The sequence below is a fragment of the Rhineura floridana genome, chromosome 9 (genome assembly GCF_030035675.1).
Source record: "Rhineura floridana isolate rRhiFlo1 chromosome 9, rRhiFlo1.hap2, whole genome shotgun sequence".
Taxonomy (NCBI): Eukaryota; Metazoa; Chordata; class Lepidosauria; order Squamata; family Rhineuridae; genus Rhineura; species Rhineura floridana.
Genome location: NC_084488.1, coordinates 77915584 through 77942461, shown reverse-complemented (window position 1 = coordinate 77942461; position 26878 = coordinate 77915584).

Genomic DNA, 26878 nt, shown 5'->3' with positions numbered 1-26878 from the left:
GAACTTGCCATTTTGCTGCCAACACATCAATTTGCTGCAAATTGGGAAGGGACATTTTAGGATGGAAAATTGGCACAGAGGGAAGAGTCAGACCCCCTCCTTCTGTGCATCATGGTCCTGAACTGGATTATTTTCCTCCCTCATTGCTGCTATTTCTTTTCTTTATAAAAACAAGGATAAATAATCACAGGGCAAACATATTCTGGGTCCCAGACCTGTTGTAAATTCATCAGACTGTGATTTGCCAGCAGGACATCTCAGTTACATCTCAGCTGTCTTGTCATGCCAACTCCTCAGTACCTCTAGGGCAGTGGGTCCCAAACTTTTTTTCCTCCATGGACCACTTGAAAATTGCTGATGTTCTTGGCAGAGCACTTAATTATTTTCCTGCCTGCTGTAGCAAATGTAATGCATTTGCTAGATGCTGTATGATAGAATTCAAATGGTAATACAATGCAATAAAAAAGAAGCAATAAAAATAAAACTAAAAATCAGCATGAATATTTAATGTGGGCATGCCACAGACCACCTGAACGAAACTTGTGGATCACTGGTGATCAATGGAACACAATTTGGGAACCCTTACTCTAGGGCAGCCTTTCCCAACCAGTGTGCCTCCAGATGTTGTTGGACCACAACTCCCATCAGCCTCAGCCAGCATTGCCAATGGTCAGGAAAGATGGGAATTGTGGTCCAACAACATCTGGAGGCACACTGGTTGGGAAAGGCTGCTCTAGGGGAATAGAACTATCTCCTCCTCACTGTTCTTAGCTGATGCATGTGCCATGACTTAAATTAAATTAAATTATTATTATTATGACTGTTGTTTTAATAAAAATATGGTCTGCATAGTCCCATCTGTTGGCATTTGCCTCTGCTTTCCTCCCCTCTCCACTAAATTATTAGATGCATGGGACTAAACTGCATGTGTCTTTTACCAGTTTTGGCTGGAATGAAAGCAGTGGCTGTTCTTGGATTGGGAGAGTATGGCCACTGAAGTCCAGGCATTGGTGACTTCAGGACTGTATTACTGTAATGCATTCCATGTGGAGTTTCCCTTGTGTTTGGTCCAGGAACTACAGTTAGTGCAGGATTTATCTGTGGAAGTGGCACTATTGCAAGTGCCACATTGGGTGTGGCAGCAGTCATTGATTTTACTTCTTTTGTGTGTATGAGGAGAGGAGAGGAGAGGAACTGACTGAGACAACTCAGGTTTCCTTGGCTGAGGAGGTAAGCCCTTTGTTTTTTATTGTAAAACATGGGGTGGGTGAGAGAATGGTACTGACTCCCATTTACAAAGCAGCACATCTTTCCTCCTTGGCTAAGGTGGGGTTTGAGAGAGAGAAATTGCTTGTTTCATTGGGGGAAGCACCAGGGGCGTCACTAGGGCGGTGCGGCAGGTGTGGGCCACACCGGGTGACATCACCAGATGGAGGTGACACCCAGAGCCGCCCCCCCCAGGCACCGCCTAGGCACTAACGAGAGTCTTTGCGTGGCTGCCTTCCTCGGCTGTTAGAAGGTGGAAGCGGCGGCAGACAATGAGGCGGCGGCTCGCTCCTGGGCCCTGTTGTTCGGCCGTGCGCTCCTAGAGGCCGCGTGTGTGCTCCACCGTGCGCGCACTCACTCAGAGTCTGAGAGAGAAGGTGCTGCGGGCCGCACCGGGTGACACCAACCCTAGTAACGCCACTGGGAAGCACTTGCCTTCCTTCTTGGCTCTTTCTTGAGGTCTGGGGGCTGTAAGAGGAGGCTAGTTAGAGAGAGGGGATTGTGTGTGTGTGTGTGTTCATTGCTTGGCATTGCTGCGGGGGGAGGGAGAAATTTGGTGAGTGGGGATTGCTTGAAGGGGGAGATGCTTTTAGTGTGTGTGTTTATGTGTGCTTTGAGACCAAAAGCCCTTTCTGTTGTTAGTCTTCCAAACTTCAGCATACTCAGAGGTAGACTGCCTCCAATCCTGGAGGCTCCATATAGCAATAAATTAACAGATACCTTTCCTTCTCCAGTTTCAGAAGCAGTTAACCTGTGAATATGCTGAAGGAGGCAAACAACAGAAAATCATTATTGGCATCAAAGCCTTCTTGCAGGTTTGCTTAATCTAGTTTCCATTGTGGGAAGAAAAATGCTGGACTAGATTGACTTTTGGTTTGATCCAACAGAGCTGCTTTTATAGACAAAGGGATTTCAAGCCTTCTTTTAAAGAAAAGATTGCATCTTTCTGCTTTGTTGACTCCAGTTTATTTTTATTTTTGCAAACCTGTGAACACAACTCATTGCTTCAAGAAACTAAGCAAACCCCACTATCTTCTTCAGCCTAAAAGAGTTTCCAGAATTGCTTGCTAAAATCAGTAATAAGACTAGTCAGTCATAATCAGTAATAAAACATAGATTTTAAAATGAGACATCTCTTTTCCACACACTTCTCACCACTGTCACTTCCAAACCTTTTCCCCATTTATTATATTGCTAGGAGCAGGGAAATACCTAAAACGTTTAGAACCATTAATTACAAACAAACAGTTTTCTTCATCAAACAAATGTCTTGACAGAACCAGAAACCTCTTGGGGGTAGGGATCCAAAACCAGATCTTAAGCAGGGAGTTTGAAGTTGCTCAGAAATTGGAAGAGGCCAAAAGGGAACAATCATTTAAAAAGCTGCTTTTGCCAGGCTTTTCTTCAAGCATGTTCTCCATTCCCTTTTCCATGTGGCTGCATATTGAGGCAATTAAGAGCAAAAAGATACACTATAAGACAACAAAAGGAGTTTAAACATACACAAACACATAACTGATGCCTGAATAAAACTATCTCTTTCTGAATAAAGTGGACCCACAAGCATGAAAGGGAGGAAACATCCCTTCCATATTGGTTAGGATTGGCATTGGGGAAAACAGGGTTCTTGTGCCTTTTAACAGCTGTATTTCAACAATCAGTGTTAGAGGTTTTTAGATACATATGCTGAAGCAGTCATGTGGTATGCGAAGCAGTCATGTGGCCTGCACTCAGGGAGCCATTAGTAACTAACTGAGAACAATGATAGGAAGGGAAGGAGCAAAGCCAGCAAAAACAACAAAAACTTTAGAGGAGGAATCATCAGAAGAAATAATAGATTGCCTTTCTGTCTATCGCCCTCCACTAGTTCAGGTCACTTGCAAGACATGTTGGTGCTTTACTCCCAACAATCAGTACCATTAAGATATAGTTGAGTCACCATGGTAAACATGAGGTTCTCTGGTGTGTGTGTGTGTAGAAGGAGCAATGACTGCAACTGTGACCACAGGAACCCCTTCTGAACCAAAATAAGACACTTCTGGGTGCTAAGTAGTTGTAGAACTGTACTGCTTAAATGCCTAGTGTTTCTTTGCAAGGAAGGAGGATGGGGACCTCATGGGCTCTGCTCACGTGACCTCATAGACGCCCCATCAGGTTTAGGTTTCATCAGCCTCTACTGTAGATATGTAAAGTTGACATGTATTTTAATATTTAATTTTATTTTATAATGTATATTTTTAATTGCTGATTTTATTTATATTTTGAACTATTTATGTCAACTTGTATTTAGCTTCTGATTTGTATCATTAATTTTAATGTATTTTTAAGTAAATCATTTAAAAGCTTTTACAATTAAGCGGTACACAAATTCTGTTAAATAAATAAAAATGAATAAAGAAAATTAAAGGCTTTTTTACATCTAATGTGTAGGTTTCTAAAATGCAATAGCATCAAATGAGCAGGGTGGCCAGGGTAATAATGAATGGTAACAGAGAAGGCATGGAGAGGGAATTCCTCATGTGTTCATGAGGAAAATCCTTCCTTGGAGCTGCTATTTGCTTTAGGGGGACCCCCTCCCCCATTGGTGTCAATGGAACCAAAGCAAATACCAGCTTCAGAAAAGGTATTTTCTGGAGTTCTACAGCAGGGAAGAAATGATTAAATCTGCCCCTCTATGCCTGCCCTCATCCCATTAATTATGACCCTTCCCCTAATTGGTGCAAATTGCATTTTTTAAAAATCTGCATATTAGATGCAAAGATGCATTTACTGTTACATGTAGTTTGTGAGTATGATCAGGTGCTGAAAAGCCTTGGAAGGGTTCATAGAATTGTTTAGACTTTCTGTACATGATCCCTTGGGCAAAAGAGAGAGGGAGAGGCAGACTGAGTGTGCAGATTCCACATAACATGAATTGCTGACTGGAAGAATATACTGTGTTTATTATCTGGTCAAGAGCGCAGTCATTTAAAGAGAAAAGAAAACTTAATCAAAACTCAGGGTGCAGAATTTCAGCATTAGTAGCCATCAATCTTAATAATATCTTAACTCCACTTTGTGCACAAATTTAATAATATGGATATTTTACAGTCTCTGGGAAGATTCACAAAACCAATTACAGAAATGTCAGAATTTCCATAGGAAGGTAACCTTCCTCTTAGCAGTGGCAAGGGAACAAAACAAACTGATAGTGATTAAAGTGTCACGATGTAATTGCATTTTCGTCCAAATAAACCATCACTTCCCAATAAATAATTAAAACAAGCGGTGTTCCTCAGGATGCAACAGTTCAGTAGCTGTGATTAAAAAGTGCTAGCAGGCATTATTAGATTTTTTTTTATGATAAATTTTCTCCCATTGTCAATTTGTCAGATTTTATTACCTGGGTATTCTTTTGGGGTTTTATTCATTCAGGTTTAGTAGGAAAGACTAACTTTGTTCTTCTGCCAGACACTGTGATGAAATTTGTATTCCATGTTAATTTCACAAGTAAACTTTAGATGTTCTTAGTTCCAAGATCTGTCATACAAATTGAGACTTGGGAAGTACAATTAATTTTGCCAATGGCCCAGTTTGCAAGCAATGCTAAGTCAAACTGTCGCTAAGGGTGAAAGTGTGAGCCTACAAGTACTCACAGGAAAAATTGTGGCCACTTTGCTCCTTCCCTGGTACTGCACTACTTGGAGCGACATTGGAAGGATTTATCTTTTTACAAAACAAAACAAAAATACAAATATTAAAAGCACTTTAAAATATCTTGAAAACAAAAGATTTTAAAACATATTAAAACAAAAGTCTTAAAAATATATTAAAACAAGACATCTTAACAACATATTTATAAAACAACTTTAAAAACATCTTAAAAAGCAATTCCAGCACAGGCACAGACTGGGATAAAGTTGCTACTTAAAAGGCTTCTTGAAAGAGGAAGGTGTTCAGTAGGCAGAAAAAAGATAACAGAGATGGTGCCTGTCTAATATTTAAGGGGTGTTAGTGCCACAACACCTGCTTCCTATGTTGTGTGGAACAGACTTTGTGAAAAGGTGGTATCTGCAGGAGGCTGTCATCTGCAGAGTGCAGTGATTGACTGGGTATATAGGGGATCAGATGATCTTTCAGGTATCCTGGTCCCAAGCTGTCTAGGGCTTTGTACACCAAAATCAGAACCTTGAACTTGGCCGGGTACCTAATGGGCAGCCACTGCAATTCTTTCAGCAGTGGTGTAACATGTTGGTGATACCCTGACCCAGTGAGCAGTTGCGCCACTGCATTTTGCACCAGCTGCAGCTTCTGGACCAACCTCAAGGGCAGCCCCACATAGAGCAAATTACAGTAATCCAGCCTGGAGGTTACCTGTGCATGGAGAACAATGGTCAGGCTATCCCAGGCCAGAAATGGCTGCACCTGTCGTACAAGCCAAAGCTGGTAAAAGGCACTCCTAGCCACTGAAGTCACCTGGGCCTCTAGCGACAAAGATGGATCCAGGAGCACTCCCTGACCACAAACCTGCTCTTTCAGAGGGAGTGCGACCCCATCCAAAGCAGACAATTAACCAATTATCCCAACTCAAGAACCACCAACCCACAGTGCCTCCATCTTGTTGGGATTCAGACTCAGTTTAATGGCCCTTGTCCAGCCCACCACCGAGTCGAGGCACAGATCCAGGGCTTGCATGGTCTCTTCCGATTCAGACATTGCAGAGAAATAGAGCTGGGTATCATCAGCATACTGCTGACACCTCACCCCAAATCTCCAGATGACCACTTCCAAGGGCTTCATATAGATGTTAACCAGCATCCGGGACAAGATGGTAACCTGCAGCACCCCACAGTATGATTGCCATGGGGCTGAAAGACAATCACCCAGTGCAATTCTCTGAAAACAACCCTGGAGGTAGAATTGGAACCGCTATAAAACAGTGCCTCCGATACCCATCTCACTACATCGGCTCAAAAGGATACCATGGCCAATAGTATAAAAAGCCATTGAGAGATCAAGCAAGAATAACAGGGTCACACTTCCCCTGTCCTTCTCCTGATAAAGGTCATCCATCAGGGCAACCAAGGCCAATTCAGTCCCATAACCAGGCCTGAACCCAGACTGGAATGGGTGAAGATAATCTGTTTCATCCAAGAATACTTGTAATTGCTGTGCCACAACCCTCTCAATCAGTTTCTCTAAAAGGGGGGTATTTGCAACTGGGCAGTAGTTGTAACAAACCAATGGGTCCAGGGTAGGCTTTTTCAGGAGTGGTCGGATCACTGCCTCTTTCAGGGCAACTGGAACCACTCCCTCCCACAACAACATGTTGACCACACCCTGGATCCACTAGATTATACCTCCTCCGCAAGCTTTAATAAGGCAAGAAGGACAAGGATCGAGTGGACATGTTGCTGGCTGCAGTGTCACACATCAACAGAAACTGATCCCAAACGACTGTGGCAGACGTTGCGCTGGACACCTCACTGAGGTCTACAGTAGATGTAGATGGGGAATAAAGATTGCTATGGAGGCGAACAACTTTACTCTCGATGTGCCATGCAAGCAACTCACAGTGGGCTTTGGAAAGGTATAAAACTCCATTTCCTGGAGTTGATGTCAACAGACCCTTGACAATATGAAAAAGCTCCACTGGATGGCTACTTGAGGATGCAATGGAGACAGAGCAGTGGGCCTTCTTTGCCACCCTTCACTTTCCCAGACCCATAAGATTGGAACCTGTTTTATGTGCTTGAGTCCCCTGAATGTTTGTTTTATTTACTTTCTTATCCTTTTTTTCATGTTTTTACACTGTTTATTGGTTTTAGGTTGTATTTTTGTTCTAATTATAGATATGTGTATGTGGGGGTATACTACTTAGTGGTTTATAAGTGCTTAAGTGGTTTATAAATGCTTTTAAATAAATGAAAATGCCATGATTTGGTATAGTGTTATCTCCAAACCAAGGCTCGTTGTGTGTTTCACTCCAGACAAACTATGAGCTGTAGTCAACATTTATTCTTGGCTTTCCACTTGTGTCAGTGGGGAAATGAATCTGCTCCGGGTTTTAGTCTGACCTTTCAAGGAGTATATCAGCATCATCCGGACAGAACAGTTTTATCAGCAGGAGGTAGAGGTGAACATTACACAATGGAAAAGCAGCAATTGTAGCTCAAGAAGAAAGAGGGGGACAGGGAGGGTTTAGCTGGTGGGAAATACAGGAGTTTAAGTTACATGTGTAAATCATGCAAAATATTCAAAAGATTGGACAGTAATAATGGGGGTAGGAATGGGCTTTAAAGTTATTTTATAGTGGCATCCAGGCTATGGAATTCCCTCCCTAGAAAGACTCATTTGGCCTTCTTTCTTTCAAGCTAACAGTGAGCTAGGACCTTTTTATTTTGCTGAGCTTTCAACGTGGGTTAAAATTCTGTCTCTGTGTTTTCATGCTGAATTCTTTATCTTGCTCTTGATTATTATCTATGAATCGATGATTAAAATCTGGATAATCTGAACTGTTTTTATTGGGTGTGTATATTTTTGTAAGCTACTTTGAGTTTATTAATAGAGAAATGCAAAGGATACATTTTTAAAAGACATAAATAGGTATTTCAAGGTTCTGAACCACACATATGTTTGTCCTTTCTTCAGTTTCTGTTTTAGGGCTTGCAAGGTAAGTTTTGCAGTCTGAACTTTTAAAAATGAAATAATGAAAAGATAATACATGCAGAAATTACCCCCATCTCCCTTTCTCCTGTAAGGTCAAAGGGTATTTCAGTGCATTAGCATTCTGGATATATTTTTAAGTGAAGAGACCATGAACTTCTAGTGAGCATAAACTCACCTGTCTCCTTAGAACTTAAAACATAATCCTACGGGTATATATACAGACAACATTTTGTACATGTGACATAAATAACTGATGAGCTTTAAAAAGCAAAAAACAAATATTTGTTTTCTGACCCTAGGGCATGTTATGTTGCCCTTGCTTAAAGAACGAGGGCTTTAAAGTACACTGGGAAAACTGATATGTGATTCTTCAGCTAAATACAAATGTACTATCTGAAATAAAATTTTCATGAGATTTCTGTTTCTCTCCTTCGAAAGTTTGCCCTCTTGTTCTTTCCTGTACAGACATTTTTTCTGAAACTTAAAGTTAGAAATTAAGCTTCTATTAGTTTGCAAAGTATTTTCTCCATGGAAGAGCAGAGTTTCTGCATATTATATATGCAATGAATGAATGTAGCCATGCAAACTATTTTCTGAATGGCTGGGCAGAAAAGCTCCCTCCCATTTTGCTATTCATTTGTGGGGAAGAGGCATTTTCACCCTTGGAGAGATTTTGCAGACATTACCAATGGGTTTTTCTGAGCATACTCACTGGTACAGAGTACCGTCACCTCTTTTTTTGCTGCCGATGGCAACCATATTACTTGGCTGGAAAACTGCATTGCGAAATTAGGAGAAGTGTGGATTTTGCAAGATGGCTGTTTTAATTCACATACAGTTTTGGAAAGTGTGAATTTGGTTGCTGAATCAAATTTCTTCCCAATCCTACCTCTCAGTATTATGTTTCTTGCCTTAACTTTTACAAAATTCTCTCCCTCTGTAGCAACAAGAGAACTCTTTGGGGCAGCTAGCTGCCCACCATCATTATTTTCATCCAGAAAACCTTCCTGGAACAATGCTATATAGTACCATTACTAAAAGGCATTCTGGGATAAAATAATGGTGGCCGGCAGCTGTCCGCCTCAACAAACTTTTTCTCTTGTTGTCATGCAGGGCTTGGTTTCCTCTGTAGCACTGATTTTTCAATTCTTGGCTGGAATATTATGAAGTATCCTTGTAACCATCTTTCATCTTCATCTTTCATGCTTTTTACAGTACAGTTACACATGGAAAGTGATACAGTGCTAGTTATGTGCCTCTGTTCTGTGCAAGAAATGAATTGCTCTCCTTAGATGTTCTGCTAATGTTGTTTAGATCTAAGCAAGCAAGCTTAACAGATGCAGATGATACGTTCTTGCACCATATGATATAAATGATGGCTCTTCCTCTATTATGTCTTGTATTTAATGTAATAGAACACTAACAGCTGCTGTTCAGGGTATCACAGATCTGTTCTTTTGAGTGTAAAGGTTTGTGGCACATGGATAGTATACTAAGAATAGAACACGCACAGCTAGTTGAGTGCATAGCTCTTTAATCCCAAGCATTATCAAGAAATGTCATAATGGAGGCTGAGACAGAGGCTAGCATTTTCCCCTCTGATAATTGACCTTATTGGCATGGTTTGATTTTATTTATGGAACTATCATTCATATAAAGTTAAAGAAAAAAACCCTTCTTTAAATGAAGAATACTACTGTTGGCAGTTGTACAACCATAAGATTACAATGAGTGATGTGGAATAAGTTCAAGGAGACTTCTGTATAAGAAAATTGGTGATAAATTAGTTTGTCACTGGCATCTCCAACAGGGTCTTGGGAATTATAGCTTTGCAAAGAAGCTGAGAATTATTTTGGAGATAGCTATCAACTTCACGGAAGTGGCATTCTCTGGGTACTTCAGGAGAAGTTATGAATGTTAAACTGGTCATGTGGAGATATGTAGCTGCTAATGAGACAGACCATTGTCACATCTGGTCTGGTACTGTGCACTCTGATGGGCAGTGGTTCTCCAGGATCTCAGGCAATGCTATGTCCTAGCCCTGCTATGTGAGTTGATTTTCACTGGAGATGCTAGGACCTGATCCTGAGACCATTTACCTGGAAAACATGTGCTCTACCATAGTGGTGGGTTCCCTTCATGTATATAGCTCTCATGATATGACATTCACTAGGGTGGAAGAACAGAGGAAATAGGCCATCCAATCCTCCTGTCTCCGGAGCAGTTAATATAAGCAAAACTCTAAACCTTGAAATATATCCTTTAAGGCAGAGATTCCCAAAATGTGGTCCATGGACCAGTGATATGCAAGCTTCATTCAGGTGGTCCATGGTACGTCCACATTAAATATTCATGCTAATCCAATAGAATTCAAATTGTAATACAATAAAATCCAATATAAAAATTAAAAGAGGCAGAACAAATACAATTAAAAATTATACAGCACCTAGCACAGTGCATTACAATTGCTACAGAAGGCATAATAATAATAACAATAATAATAATAATAATAATAATAAAGTGGTCCACCAAGACCCTCACTGATTTTCAAGTGGTCTGTGGGGGGGGAAAAGTTTGGGAATCACTGCTCTAAAATACCATAGCATGTAATTTTCTGGAATATGTAGATTGCTCTGGGTCAGCATGAGTGCCAACAACATTCACTAGATGCTCTTGCTTCATGGGCAAGAAGATGCATATGCTCCTGATCTCCTTCTGCTCCTGCCTGGGTGACCTTACCTAACCTTTTCTCTTAGATAATCCCTTCTGGTTAGGAAGCCAGAACTTTAGCTATCTCTCTCCAAGAAATCACTGGGTTCAGTTTGTTCAGTCTTTCCAACCCAGACTCTTCCATGGTTCAAGTCTGGTCAACACTGTGGCCTACATCCCTCCAGAAGACTGGTACCTAGCTGCTTACAATATGTGTGCAATCTTAAATGCTGGGGTCATGGTGATAATTAGGAAACAAGCTCTCTCCTCTCCTTGGAACAGGTAATTATTAGCATTTCATTCATTCCTATTCTCTCCATCACTTCCATTTCATAAATCTTGCTAGCTTGCTGCCATTCTGAGATTCAAACCTATGTTATTTGCATTTGTGCTTTCCTTCGTGAATTTAGGCCTCCCATTCAACCTGTTGGAATCTTAACTCCACTCCCCACCATAGGGCTCTCTGCTTATGTCTATGTCTATCTCTGTTATTGCAACAAGTGTAAGCTATTGGTCCAGGCAGTGCAGGTTTGGGTAGCCTGTGGAAATCTCTGTTTGAAGTGAACTAATCATTTTACTGTTATGTAAACATTGCATTAGGTGCTTTAAACCACAAAGTTATTTTACAAGTTGACCACATCTTGATTCATTAAAGAAACAAACATTTTTCTATCCTTAAACCCAAACTGAGACTCGGCAGTTTCTCCTAATTTCCTCCAGCAATTAAAGTATGGTGCAATATCACCTGTGGCACGCAGCAAGCTTTAGATAAGGGATGGGGAACCCCACCGGCTTGGGGAAGTGTTGTATGGCTGGAATGTGGCCTACAGCAAAAAGGAAAGACTCATCTGCTGCTCCACCAATTTTTGTTTCTGGCCCTGTCCACTACTTGCCTCTGATACCATCCTTGTTTGCCACCCACCACTGTCATGTGGCCCCTGGATGGTTGCCCACAAGGGAATGTGGCCCTCGGGCTGAAAAAGGTTCCTCATCCCTACTCTAGACTAAAGATCCCAGATACCATGCTTCCACCATTACATGTGTAATTCACAAGTTCATGTAGCATGTGATTAGGAATGTGGCCTGATAATAGCTTGATACCTGGGAGTTCCTAGTTGGATAGAACTTTGAAGTAATGGCTTGAGGGTTGAAATAACACATGGACACAGCAAGCTGGGTTGAACAAAGGGTCACTTTATTAAACTATAAACAAACCCCTTAACTTAACCTGCAGAGGGGGAACATAGGTGCGGGAACTGTCTATAAATAAGCTATTGCACTACAGTTCTGAGGCGACCAGCCCCTGCTAGGGCAAGGGCAAGCCATTCTACTTACCCCTACCCCCTCCACACCCAGAGGGTGAGTAGGGAGAGCCTTCCCACACACACCCCGGGGCCCTACAACTGGATGAGGTAAGTTAGCCCCAAAAGCTAACCCAAAAGCAGCCCATATCCTGTCCTTGGGCCCTAAAGCCCTGACAGGCCTCTGGAGCCACAAATCACCTCCAAAGGTGCCTAAGGGGCCCACTTAGCTGTCCTTACCTACTTCCCTTCCTGCACCTTGCAGCACAAGTGACCAGACAACTCTGGGTATTAACCTTAACCGCATCAAATCAGCCAAATTAGCCAAAATAACTTAGTAACTACAATGTCCCCTAGCCCAATTCCATCCCACCACCACAGTGTGGAGCAGGCAAAAAACCTGCCTGCCAACTAGGGTGGGTAGGATAAAAATTCCTACTTGGCCCCGGAGCAACTCGGATCACACCATAGCAATGGGATGATGAGGTGGGTGCGCACACCAAGAGGAGGACTGAGGGAGCGGTGTGGGCTTAAATAAGCCCTGATGCTCTGCCCCCCCATGCAGTATGCCATGCACACACTTTGTGTGCAACATGTGACTGCTGCCCTCACTTGAAATGGCGGCCAGGGCTTCAAACCCTGTCTGCAACTGCACCCTGACCACCCAGGCTATGTTTGGGCGAGCAGAGTGGGACTTGCTGTGGCAAACGCTTGTTCTGTGAGCACTCATTTAGCTCAACTGTGCCCAGCTCCTCGACCATTAAGATTCAGTATGAAATCACTCTTGGAAACCATTATGTCCCCAGAGATCCCCATCTTGTACTCTGTAGTCTTGATTAATGGAATCTCTTCCATAAGCTGATGATCACTCCTTCTACCCTGACTTCATATTTTGGTGGCAGCACATTTGTGAAGCGCTTCCATTCCCATCATCAACAAACATGAGCTTTGTGTCCTGCCCAATGAGATAATCAAGTGTGTGTATAGCTGGGCTATGCGACATCAGGTTTCTGCTACACTTTTGAGCGTTAATTAAGCACTTTTATCTGCCTGTATTTTAGACAGTGACTCACTCACTGGAAGAATTTATCACTTTGCATAACCCTGTAGCTGAAGTAGTGGATATTGATGCGAAAGTTTAAATCACACAAGTGCACTCATAGGAGTTGCATCTGTGTGCAGAAATATGTGAAAAAATATGATGGATCTATAATGTATACATAAATTTTATAAAGAGATGAGTGTATTGCAGTTTCAACAGTCTGTTTTCTTTGATGTTTTTAAGTAAAACTCTTGAAAAGTGCATCTGTATCTTTTACATGTAATATGAGAAGGGGTCATCAGAAACGACTTGATTAAAGCCAAAGAAGTTACATTTAAGTAAAACTGCTGTCTGATTATTGGAATTAGGCTCAATTAGGCTCTTGAGTCAAGGCTGTATAAATTGTTCTTGTGGACATAATTTCCTTCCCATTGAGATGTGCGCTGAAGATCTTTTTTTTCCTGTTGACAGTAACTACATCTGCCTTCCCGAGCTTGGTTCTTCCAAAGTGTCATACTGAATTAGTGGAGCTTCCTTGCTCTTGGATGAGTAAAAAAAGTGTCCGACTTTAGAAGGGTATAAGAATGATTTCCAGCTAAGAGTGACTACACGTTTCCTACTGGATCAGCCAATTACTGCCATGTTTCTGTAAGCCTTGTACAACTTCTTAAAACTATGGGCCAAACTGGGAGTCATTTCTACATGACATACTGACATTTTTATATATTACATGGCAGTTAAGTAAAATACTTTATTTCTCAGTTAAAGAAATATTTTAAAATATTTGTTCTATGTCAGATATGCTATTGTGAACAACTGGTTTGCAATGTTAATGTAACGGAGCAATTATATAGCAATTTCTGGCCTATAGGTTGCTTTATGACATCTTATTTATCTTCCTAACAGTCATATAGTTGGAAAAGCTATAGGCTATATTATATTGGTGGGAATTAAAGGCAACATTACACATTGCAGAGGTCCAACCTTGCATTCAGTTCAACATATTTCCCCCCTGGTATATACCAAGCAGGCACTGTCTCTGTTTTGTCTTTGGTGCCTATTGAAGGCCTTCCTTTCCAACAAGCCTTTTCAATGGAGAAGTTTATCCCAGTATGTATCTTTAGTGGATGGATTTGCAATGTTTTTATACATGAAATTATATTTAATTGTTTTTAAATTATTATTATCTACTGATTAGTCACTTTTTTCCAGAAAGGTAAACTCAAAGTGACTTAGGGAAACAAGTATAAAAACAAAAAAGCATAGGAGATTGTCTAATTGTTTTTATTGCTGATGTTTTCTATTGTGAAATTGCTTTGAGATATTTAATGGGAAGAAATTCATAAATGGAAATAAATATTTCCACATCAGTCTATGATTATCTTTAAAAAAAATCCTCATAAAAATCATCAGCATTTTAGTGCACATTTCTAATATATACATTTTTGTGTGCAAAAATATACACATTAATATACATATTCTGCAAGCATTTTTTCCTAATATGATGCATTTTTGTTATGTGATTCTCATGAATAAATGCATTTTATGCACACTTTCCCCTAACAGAGCTGTTTTGGTTAGGAAAATACACTGCAAAGTTTGGAGATGTGCAAATTTCAAAGCATAGCTATTGTGTATTGCTTTGGGAAGTGCAAATTAGGTAGGCTTGCATGAAAATGTAAATACAGCCGTTGAATTCAACCATTGAATTTCACTATCCTCCATAGTACAAATTGTATGCATGTAGGCTTGACTGCACAACTGGGAACATTTCCCAGTCACAAAGACAAACCTACATGTGTTGTTTGTACGTCTATAGTACCCATTCTGACAGTAAACTCTGGCCCTGTTCACACATTACATTCGACGAGTGTACAGTCTGTATACCTGGGTACACAAGTAGTTGAGCTGTACACTCGTACAGTTACTCACATGTAACATTCAATGAGTGTACAATCTGTTATAAACACATTTGCTGCCAGGCTTCTATGACACTTATTAAATGAGCAATTGAAGCAATTCCCTTTTACTGGCCACAAGACAAGGAATGCTGGGTGTATTTTATTTCCTGAAACTGTTTCCTGTTGTAAGAAACGTGGTTTTCCTGAAGGGAAAAACCCCTTATGAGAGACCCCAAAAAAGTCCCCTGTGGAAGACCCACGACAAAGACAATTGTGAAGCAGTTTCAAAGCTTTATTTCGTTCTTGCAAGAGCGGGTGTCTACCAGAAGGTAGGCACACCCAAATGACATTGGTACAAATCTTTTATCCTCTAGCCCGACGCAGTGGGTCCCTCCCCTGCCTCCTAATTGGCCAGAGTACAGGGTTTACAATCTTATCCGAAAAACGCCTTAATGACGTCCCACCCCTATTTATATTTCTTATTACTTAGACCTAAGCTGCCCTACACCAATATTTGTTATGTACATATTAATTAAGCAGAATATTCTCAGAACACTCCCATCATATCAAGTAAAGCAAAATTTCAGTCAAGTGGAAATCCTTCTTCTATATTAAAACAGACTTTTAACCACGAACAGGTCTCAACTGTCTGTGTTCCAGATGGTCATCTTACCTCATTCTATTTTTACGGGAGGAAAACCCCTTTTTGCTTAGCAACGTTAACCCCAGTCTGCCTAAAGTCAATTTATCCTTTACATCAAGCAAAGCAATTAAAGAACAAAACCTCATCTACATCAGCCAAGCGTGAATCCTTTTTCTATTTTAAAGTTAACTTTGTCTAAAAGGCAAACAAAGCAGCTACGGCCTGATAATTTGTGATCAGTCATGTCCTGTTTAGAGAAAAAGCCCCTTAACTTCAGCCTTTTTAGAATATCTACCGCAAACAGTCTATTAACCTATTAACCATTTATTCTTAACAATAAAATCACATATTTTATTTATCCTTAGAATATTCTGAAAAAGCAACACAATATATATACTTCTCACACTGTCGGCTTACATTTAATAGAATTTTGGCAGAAAGGGGAATGTAGTTTTACTCTTTTCATTTTCCCTACACATTCTTAAGCTTTAAAATTAAAACACCAACGTTTAAAAAGAAAATACCAACTCCTGTAACTATCATAATTATAGCTATTAAAATACTGCATTTTTTATTGCCTGTTATTCTTAAAAACAAATCTCTGGGCCAAGAATTATTTAATTCTAAGTATATATATTTTGTGGCTTGCTCTGGTTGGTGGATCTTGAGTTTTTGTAATAATAATAATAATTAATAATAATAAAATATCAAAAAGCTGAAGTCTAACAATCCTGATCTAGAGAATTACAACCCTGCAAGGCAGGTTTGTGTTCCCATAAAACCATGTGATACAGCTGCTTCTAGTAGCAGATTCTAATGGAAGCAGCCATTATCATGAGTTTGACCATCAGGTGTGTCTAATTTTGATGCATGACACTTGATGCAAAAGGTGAGAGCTGCACAGAGATAGGCAAATCCACAATAGTTTTCTTTTCAGTTTCTGGGTACACAGTAGAAAGGTGACACTGCTTTTTTGAGAATGCCTTCTTTGGCAATGCTTTGAAGTCTTACCTCTGCCATTGTAGTTTCATTCTTGCAAGTACTCCTTTGAACCATGTTACAACAACTGTAAGGTAGACTTGTGTCCATACAAATGATTTAGTGCGGGGGTGGCCAGAAGGTAGACTGTAATTTACTGGTAGATCCCTGGGGAAATTGTAGTTAATTGGCAAGAGCTTCGGGCTTCCAGTTGTTTAACAATAGCAACAAAAGGACACACACTTGTCTGGAAACTTGATGACTGAAATTAAGAGTGCTTGTGGAAACTAGGAATGGATCTGCACGTGGAAGGACTGGGAGCTGATCTCAATTCTGATAACCCTGTGCTCAGCAGACTTTCAGAGATACCATGTTCTTTCATACTAAACATATGTCTTTTGCAGCTGTCTGTAGTTGATGGCTCTTGGGGTTCTAGTAAAACACAGGGTACATCCCAGACTTTGCAATAGCAGTGGTCTCCTGGTGATGGCAGCAGTGCCACTCTCTGAATGGGCATGGGGCAAGGTGCCTGCAAGTTCAGGGCTGGTGGCACTGCCATCCTGCAGCATGTGAGTACACACGTGCAGGCTGCGGCTGCCTTTCACCAAAATACCCTCAACCTTGCCATCTCAGTGCCACTGCCATTCTGCCCCCCCACCAATGTATCACTGCTGACTGATGCCATCAAATTATTGGAAGAGTACTGGTTATATCTCTCTCCTGACCTTTAGGAGGAAATAGAAAGCACACAACAGCATTTACATTACTATTGATTTCAACAGGTTTTAAAAGGGCAAGGAAGACTAGTATGGTGGGGTAATTTGGATTGTAATTTATAGAGGTACTGTAGTGTGTAGGTTCTGCAAAAGTCAGATAAGACTCTTGGGCTAGGGCCTGGGAGACCTGGGTTCAAATCCTCATTCAGCCATGAAATTCACTGGGTGACTTTTGGGCCTGTCACCTTTTTAGCCTAAACTACCTCATAGGGTTATTCTAAGGATATGTTGGGGAGATGCAGGACTACGTATGCCACATCGAGCTCTTTGCAGGAAAGTTGAGACATAAAGGAAATAAGGCATTAAATAAAATTAAGGCTGCAATCCTCAATTACTTGAGAGTAAGCACCACTGAGCAGTGAAGGTTACTTTTGAGTAAACCTGCTTGGGATTATGTTGTTAAGACACAAAGGATAACTTTTACCCAAAGTTTCTCTTATTTATTGATAACTATCCTTTCTGAGCAATGTGTTACCTAGCCATTAAGTTATTTTACTACTGCAGTTGTGACTGCAGCCATTATTCATTACATGCCACAGGGGTTTGGAGCAAGTTTAAAGCAGACTTTTTGGAATCTGTTTGTGGCACAATCCTGAAGATTCCGTAGCATGCAACAGCAAGAGTCACATGATGACACACTGAACATTTAACAGACTTGTTATAAATATTCTAATATTTATTGATAAAACACCCTAGTATTTAAAGAAAATAATTAAATTTAGATATTGAAGGTTGCAATTCTATGTTCAGTTTCTCTTAAGGAGTAAGCCCCATTAAACTCAGTGGAACTTACTTCTGAATAAACATGGTTAGGACTGCACTATAACTTCAGATTCCTAGTCTTTCTCCCCATTCCCTTTACTGGATTACTGGTACATCCTCCCACCTTCTCTCAAGATAGCAATTTTCACTTGTCTGAGCCCACAGGGGCCGCATAAGCCCTGCTTCAGAGTCATAGAGTCCCCTCCTCCAGCTTTTCTCTCTTCCTTACCTCTCTGCTGTCCTTCTGTATCTTTAAAAGTTGTGCAGGGGAAGGGAGAATTCCACCTTGTGGCTTTACTCATTACAGTGTTGCAAGAACACCTGCACTTGGCTGAATTTTCTTTTCTCTTAAAGATACAGGATCAGTCTCAGGCCATGAGCCTGGTAACCCTACAGGCCCTGAAAGATACAGTTCATGCTCGAAAACCCACACCACTGCGTTAAAGCAGTTCTGCATGGAAGAGTGGGCTGAAATTCTACCACAGAGCTGTGAGAGGCAGATCAAGAACTACAGGAAATGTTTGGTTGCAGTCATTGCTGCTAAAGATGATGTAACCAGCTTTTGGGTCTAAGGGGGCAATTACTTTTTCACACAGGGCATTGGGTGTTGCTTAACTTTCTTTAATAAATAAATGAAATAAGTATCAAAATTTTGTGTTATTGTTCACTCAGGTTCCCTTTTCCCTAATGTTTGGTTCAGAATCTGATAGCATTCAGTGCCAAAAATATGCAACCATGCAGAAAATCAGACGGGGGCAAATACTTTTTCATGGCACTGTATGATTGATTGATTGATTTATATACCGCCCTTCCAATAGGAGGCCAGGGCTGCAAACAAAAGCACCAAATACACTTTAAAACATAATAAAAACAGACCTTAAAATACATTAAAACAAAACAACTTTAAAAAACTTTTTTTTAAAAGCTTTGAACACTTTTTTAAAAAAAGATTAAAAATTATATATTTTTAAAAAAGTTTAAAGGCATATTAAAAAGCAATTCCAACACAGAAGCAGACGGTATATACCCAGTCGATCACTACGCTCTGCAGGTGAGGGCCTCCTACAGATACCATCTTATCAGGAGATCCATTCCGCACAACATAGGAAGTGGACCTTTAGTGTTGTGGCACCTACCCTCTGGAATTCCCTCCCCTTAAATATTAGACAGGCACCATCTCTGTTATCTTTTCAGTGCCTACTGAAGTCCTTCCTCTTTCAACAAGCCTTCTAAGTAGACACCTTATCCCGGTCTACGTCTGTGTTGGAATGTCTTTTAAAGCTTTTTTAAAAAGATGTTTTTAAAGATGTTTTATATTAATATGTTTTTGAAGATGTTTTGTTTTAATATATTTTAAAGTCCGTTTTTATGATGTTTTAGAGTGTTTTAGTTTGCTTTCCTGGGCTCCTACTGGGAGGAAGGGCAGGATATAATTTTAACAACAACAGCAGCAGCAACAAATACGGCTTCAATAAAATGTAGACATTTTTCTTCAGGTGGAGTTGGATAACAACTTTCATATGGAATGTTGTAGAGTTCTATCCATCAAACATTGCTCCTTCATAAACAGTAGAGTCTTATGGCACTTTAAAGGCTAACAAATTTATTTGGCATAAATTTTCATGGACTCAGAAAGTACAGACAGTGAAAATTACGTAAAAGCTTAATGGCTACTGTTCACAAAACAGTGTTCATTTTAAGACACAGACCACTGGGTTGTTCTTCTGTAAAAGCCTCATTGAAATGAATATGTGCCATGAAGGAAACTGTGCCATCTGACCTTAAGAACATAAGAACATAAGAAGAGCCTGCTGGATCAGGCCAGTGGCCCATCTAGTCCAGCATCCTGTTCTCACAGTGGCCAACCAGGTGCCTGGGGGAAGCCCGCAAGCAGGACCCGAGTGCAAGAACACTCTCCCCTCCTGAGGCTTCCGGCAACTGGTTTTCAGAAGCATGCTGCCTCTGACTAGGGTGGCAGAGCACAGCCATCATGGCTAGTAGCCATTGATAGCCCTGTCCTCCATGAATTTGTCTAATCTTCTTTTAAAGCCATCCAAGCTGGTGGCCATTACTGCATCTTGTGGGAGCAAATTCCATAGTTTAACTATGCGCTGAGTAAAGAAGTACTTCCTTTTGTCTGTCCTGAATCTTCCAACATTCAGCTTCTTTGAATGTCCACGAGTTCTAGTATTATGAGAGAGGGAGAAGAACTTTTCTCTATCCACTTTCTCAATGCCATGCATAATTTTATACACTTCTATCATGTCTCCTCTGACCTGCCTTTTCTCTAAACTAAAAAGCCCCAAATGCTGCAACCTTTCCTCGTAAGGGAGTCGCTCCATCCCCTTGATCATTCTGGTTGCCCTCTTCTGAACCTTTTCCAACTCTATAATATCCTTTTTGAAATGAGGCGACCAGAACTGTACACAGTATTCCAAATGCGGCCGCACCATAGATTTATACAATGGCATTATGATATCGGCTGTTTTATTTTCAATACCTTTCCTAATTATCGCTAGCATGGAATTTGCCTTTTTCACAGCTGCCGCACACTGGGTCGACATTTTCATCGTGCTGTCCACTACAACCCCGAGGTCTCTCTCCTGGTCGGTCACCGCCAGTTCAGACCCCATGAGCGTATATGTGAGATTCAGATTTTTTGCTCCAATATGCGTAATTTTACACTTGTTTATATTGAATTGCATTTGCCATTTTTCCACCCATTCACTCAGTTTGGAGAGGTCTTTTTGGAGCTCTTCGCAATCCCTTTTTGTTTTAATAACCCTGAACAATTTAGTGTCGTCAGCAAACTTGGCCACTTCACTGCTCACTCCTAATTCTAGGTCATTAATGAACAAGTTGAAAAGTACAGGTCCCAATACCGATCCTTGAGGGACTCCACTTTCTACAGCCCTCCATTGGGAGAACTGTCCGTTTATTCCTACTCTCTGCTTTCTGCTTCTTAACCAATTCCTTATCCACAAGAGGACCTCTCCTCTTATTCCATGACTGCTAAGCTTCCTCAGAAGCCTTTGGTGAGGTACCTTGTCAAACGCTTTTTGAAAGTCTAAGTACACTATGTCCACTGGATCACCTCTATCTATATGCTTGTTGACACTCTCAAAGAATTCTAATAGGTTACTGAGACAGGACTTTCCCTTGCAGAAGCCATGCTGGCTCTGCTTCAGCAAGGCTTGTTCTTCTATGTGCTTAGTTAATCTAGCTTTAATCATACTTTCTACCAGTTTTCCAGGGACAGAAGTTAAGCTAACTGGCCTGTAATTTCCGGGATCCCCTCTGGATCCCTTTTTGAAGATTGGCGTTACATTTGCCACTTTCCAGTCCTTAGGCACGGAGGAGGACCCGAGGGACAAGTTACATATTTTAGTTAGCAGATCAGCAATTTCACCTTTGAGTTCTTTGAGAACTCTCGGGTGGATGCCATCCTGGCCCGGTGATTTGTCAGTTTTTATATTGTCCATTAAGCCTAGAACTTCCTCTCTCGTTGCCACTATTTGTCTCAGTTCCTCAAAATCCCTTCCTGCAAATGTTAGTTCAGGTTCAGGGATCTGCCCTATATCTTCCACTGTGAAGACAGATGCAAAGAATTCATTTAGCTTCTCTGCAATCTCCTTATCGTTCTTTAGGACACCTTTGACTCCCTTATCATCCAAGGGTCCAATTGTCTCCCTAGATGGTCTCCTGCTTTGAATGTATTTATAGAATTTTTTGTTGTTGGTTTTTATGTTCTTAGCAATGTGCTCCTCAAAGTCTTTTTTAGCATCCCTTATTGTCTTCTTGCATTTCTTTTGCCAGAGTTTGTGTTCTTTTTTATTTTCTTCATTCGGACAAGACTTCCATTTTCTGAAGGAAGACTTTTTGCCTCTAAGAGCTTCCTTGACTTTGCTCGTTAACCATGCTGGCGTCTTCTTGGCCCTGGTGGTACCTTTTCTGATCTGCGGTATGCACTCCAGTTGAGCTTCTAATATAGTGTTTTTAAACAACTTCCAAGCATTTTCGAGTGATGTGACCCTCTGGACTTTGTTTTTCAGCTTTCTTTTTACCAATCCCCTCATTTTTGTGAAGTTTCCTCTTTTGAAGTCAAATGTGACCGTGTTGGATTTTCTTGGCAATTGGCCAGTTACATGTATGTTTAATTTAATAGCACTGTGGTCACTGCTCCCAATCGGTTCAACAACACTTACATCTCACACCAGGTCCCGGTCCCCACTGAGGATTAAGTCCAGGGTTGCCGTCCCTCTGGTCGGTTCCATGACAAACTGATCTAGGGAATAGTCATTTAGAATATCTAGAAACTTTGCTTCTTTGTCATGACTGGAACACATATGCAGCCAGTCTATGTCTGGGTAGTTGAAGTCACCCATTACTACCACATTTCCTAGTTTGGATGCTTCCTCAATTACATATCTCATCTCAAGGTCTCCCTGATCATTTTGATCAGGGGGACGATAGATCGTTCCCAGTATTAAGTCCCTCCTTGGGCACGGTATCACCACCCACAACGATTCTGTGGAGGAGTCTGCCTCTTTTGGGGTTTCGAGCTTGCTGGATTCAATGCCTTCTTTCACGTATAGAGCGACTCCGCCACCAATACGTCCTTCCCTGTCCTTCCGATATAGTTTATATCCAGGGATAACCGTATCCCACTGGTTTTCTCCATTCCACCAGGTCTCGGTTATGCTCACTATATCAATGCTCTCCTCTAAGACCAAGCACTCCAGTTCTCCCATATTGGTTCGGAGGCTCCTAGCATTAGCGTACAGGCAATTGAAAGCAGTGTCTCTCTTCAAGTGTCTTTGGCACTTGTGGTTAGGCCTGTGGTAATTTTGCTCTTCTGAATTTATATCCTGTGCCCCTGCTCTCACAATGCCTACTTCTAGGCCTACCCCTTTTAAAATTTCACCATTTCTTTGTTTTTTATCCCAGGGGGGAGGTTTATTCTGAACCGGACCTTTTTCAGCTCCTGTCGGGTTTCCCCCCTCAGTCAGTTTAAAAGCTGCTCTGCTACCTTTTTAATTTTAAGTGCCAGCAGTCTGGTTTCATTCTGGTTCAAGTCATTTGACTTGCATGTTATTTGCTTGCTTAATACTTTTCCTTTTCAAGCAGAAAGCAGAAAGGGGAGAACCTTTGAATAAGATATCTTTTTAATAGCAAGAACCTTTGCATATTCCCTATGCACCACTTTCTATGCTCTGTGAAGCAAGGCAGAGCAAATCAGTACACAGTCAAAGGGGAAATTATTTCCTAAAATACCTTCAAAAACCTTGACTTCATAAGAAGTGCATGCATGTGCGTGCAGACACACACACACACACAAAATTATTTAGTTTGGGTGTGCTATGGTGGCTTTTAATTTTTCAATTTTTTTTTTAAAAAAAACATAATTTATTAGATTTGAAGCATAACTTTCAAGCAAATAAATATCTCAATATGAAAAAGAAAAGACTCACAACACTTGTGTGTGAACATGTCTACCAGAAGATCCATGCAAGTAGCAGGAGGGAAAAAATGCAGTACAATTTCTATTGCCTCTACCTCAATATAATCACTTCATTTCTGGATATTGAGGAATAAATCATATTTGCAATGTCCTGGAACGTGTGTGTGCAATTTCCTATTTGAAAACAACATGTAAAACTCTTGGGGGGAGAAAAACAAAACTGAGATGTTTTTAGCTTCATTACTGCAATCATTCTAGACAATTATTAGTACACTGTAGTTTTTGTCCATATGAAACACAAAAATTCAAAATCTTTCTCCCTCAGTAGCATCTTAGGCACATCTTTGCTGCTTCAGATTAATAGCCAAATTATCCCTTTAGGCAGGAGATCCATGTTCAAGCTATTTGTTGAAACTTATTGATTTGCCATTGAAGAAGACTGTACGGTTGAAATGTGTCTGGCTTAGAAGATTTGTTATGGAAGATATTTATCTAGTGCAAACTGAATGTGTCAATCTACCATAGAGTGTATGGACCATTGGTCTGAAAATCCGATAATTGCTGTATATTTATTGTATAATACACTTACATGTATCAGTTGGTTTATGTCAGGGTTTGGAAACCTTTTCCAGTACAAGGGCCACGTTCTATTCTGGGTAAACTTCTGGGGCCACATGCCACTGGGTGGTGGGGCCAGAAGCCAAAATGGGCAGAGCAACAAATGTAAAATTTATCTTTGTACAGTTTGCTACTTTCTACATACACTCTATCATCCAGCCACGGAAGCAACAGGCTTTATCAGAGTTCAAGGTACCAATGGGATCCATTGGCTGGCACCGCTTCAAAAACATTCTGTTAACCTAACATGCCAGTATCAATTCGAGGTCATTCTTTGTCCACTATCCACTGCTTCTACTGAACCATTTTTCTCCTTCCCCAAAATATTGATATTAATATTTTAAAAGGAAATATCAATAATTTAAAATGAAATATTGATATTTTGAAAGGAAATATTGATAAAATTATAATTCTTAATATTGATATTTTAGAGGTAGATTTCTTTTAAATTTTATTGTTCAAAAATAGCCGTGGAAAATTGCTACATAAAAATCAGATCTGCAACTATAGAGAATAAGCAAATTAATGGAAAATTTGGTGCCAAATCCAAATTGGGCAAAATTCTAGCACATCCTTAGTTCAAGGACACAATCCAGCAGGTCAAAAACACTCAAGGGGGCTGCAAAGCAAGACCATTGAGGGGTGGGCCTGGAGAGAGTCCCAAGGACCACATAGAGAGATTGGAGGGCTCCATTTGTCTCCCAGGCCTAAGGATCCCTACCCCTGGTTTATGTGATATTGAATATAGACATAACCATTGGCCATTGTTGGATACAATGTTTTATAAAGCAATTGTTTTAAAGTTGCATGTTCAGTACATGTAAAAGATTTATATTAAAAAACTTGATTCTTTGCATTTACTGTATTTTGAGTTAAACATGTGTAAGATTGAGCTTTGCAGCTTACGATGAACACTGCAGGGGGCTAGGAGGTAGAATTAAAGGTTAACTTTAGAATTTTTCTTTGGGACAAGCTATACATGATACTAAACATTAATGACAGGCACAGCCGCTCCAGTTTTCATTGGGACTGCAGCATATCGGGAGTTCAGGTTTGACCCCTTTTTCTCCCCTGATGCGGTTCTGTAATTTCCTCTCACATCTGCTGTTGATGTCAATGGGAACTTTACCACCAAGCTAATAGAAGGCCCACTAGCACTTGCTGTTATTTTTGTGACTGACATAGTTCCTAATGATTTGTAGTTTGGCCTTTAGTAAACACTGTTGTGGATCCTAGCTTCTGAGGAACATAATTAGGACTGAACGACCAAAGGCTAAGAGTTGGTGCATGTTCACATTTTAACTGAGTACAATATGTACAAAATCTTTTCTGGTCATGTGGCACACATTAGGGTGGAACCCTTAACTTACAATTCTTGTTTCGTTTTGTGCATGAATATGTTTTTAACAGTTATACATCTTCTCTTAAACTAAAGATATAACTGAAGTAAAAATATTGGCTGGTGTGCATATCAAAAGATCTTGCCACTGTCTGCAGAGAAAGCATAAAACCAAAACCAGGCCTTCTCTGTAAACGTGAGACCTACTATTCGGGGCATCATTAGCTAAGTTTAATACAAACTGCATCTATTCATTCCTACTGCAAGTAAAATTGTAACCTGGAAGTGCCAAGCTGATTGAAAACAAAGTTAATTCAGTGTGAATTGGTACAAGGCTGCCATTAATTTGACATCAATCCATTGCCTTCCTCAGTTTCAATATTTAATAAGTGTCCAATTTCTTAAATGGGGATAAAAATTAGAAACAATAACCAAAGTAAGTTATTTTCCAATAAACAGAAATGTCTTCACTGATTAAAGAACAGTAATTGCGTGTTATATGTTAACGGCTTGGCCCAGAGCAATTTTATAATAACCTTCTAACTGCTTGCACTCCCCACCCAACATTTTATTACATGCAACAAAGTGCAGTTATTGCTTCTCTTAATTCATTTTAGTGAGCTGTCAATAAATTTCACTCCATTAGATGCAGAATTTAATTAGCTAGGGTCACAATTTACGTGATTTCTAACTTGCTAGCTATTTACAGATTCTAGTAAGTGTTGCCCTTGGCAAAATAAACTTATTTAATTTATAGCCAGCAGTGAGCAATTATTTTTCATTTCAGTGACACTAAGCCTCACCAAAATGTTGACTGTTTTAAGGTTACACATGCATCACTCTCAGGCCACAGCCAGCAACTTTACCAGAATATAATGGATTTCAGCTTCGCAAAGTGTCTTTGATGTATTAGTAATCAAAATCTTTCCCAGAAATGTACAAGACTCAGGGACAATAGAATTTGCTTTTAACTGCACAATAGAGGGTGGGCAGGATTTACAACCGATACATACAGTATATTGCAGGTGTTTTGCTTTTATGGCATTGCACTTCTGAGGGGATTCTCTTTTTTTCCACTTGTGAAGAATATTGCTAATTATGTGCATGTGCCAAGCAAGATGCCACAAAAATATCTGAAGTCAATTTTCTGGCACTCAGAAGGGAAGTCTTGGATTTGATCATTATTTCAGCCTGGCAGAAACGAGGAACAGAATCGAGATCATTCAGGGAAAAGTTCACCCCACCATGTTCTAAATTCACCCTTCTCAAGGCTAGTCCTGCCAGAACTGCCTCACCCTGCTGATTTTGGATGTCATGAAAGGGCAGCAAATTGTTATTTAATTTATGATTGCTATATTTGTAATGCCTAGGAGGGGGAGAGGTACTTGTGGGACTTTCTGCCTCAGGAGCCCAAATTACTTGCTGGCTTTGGGG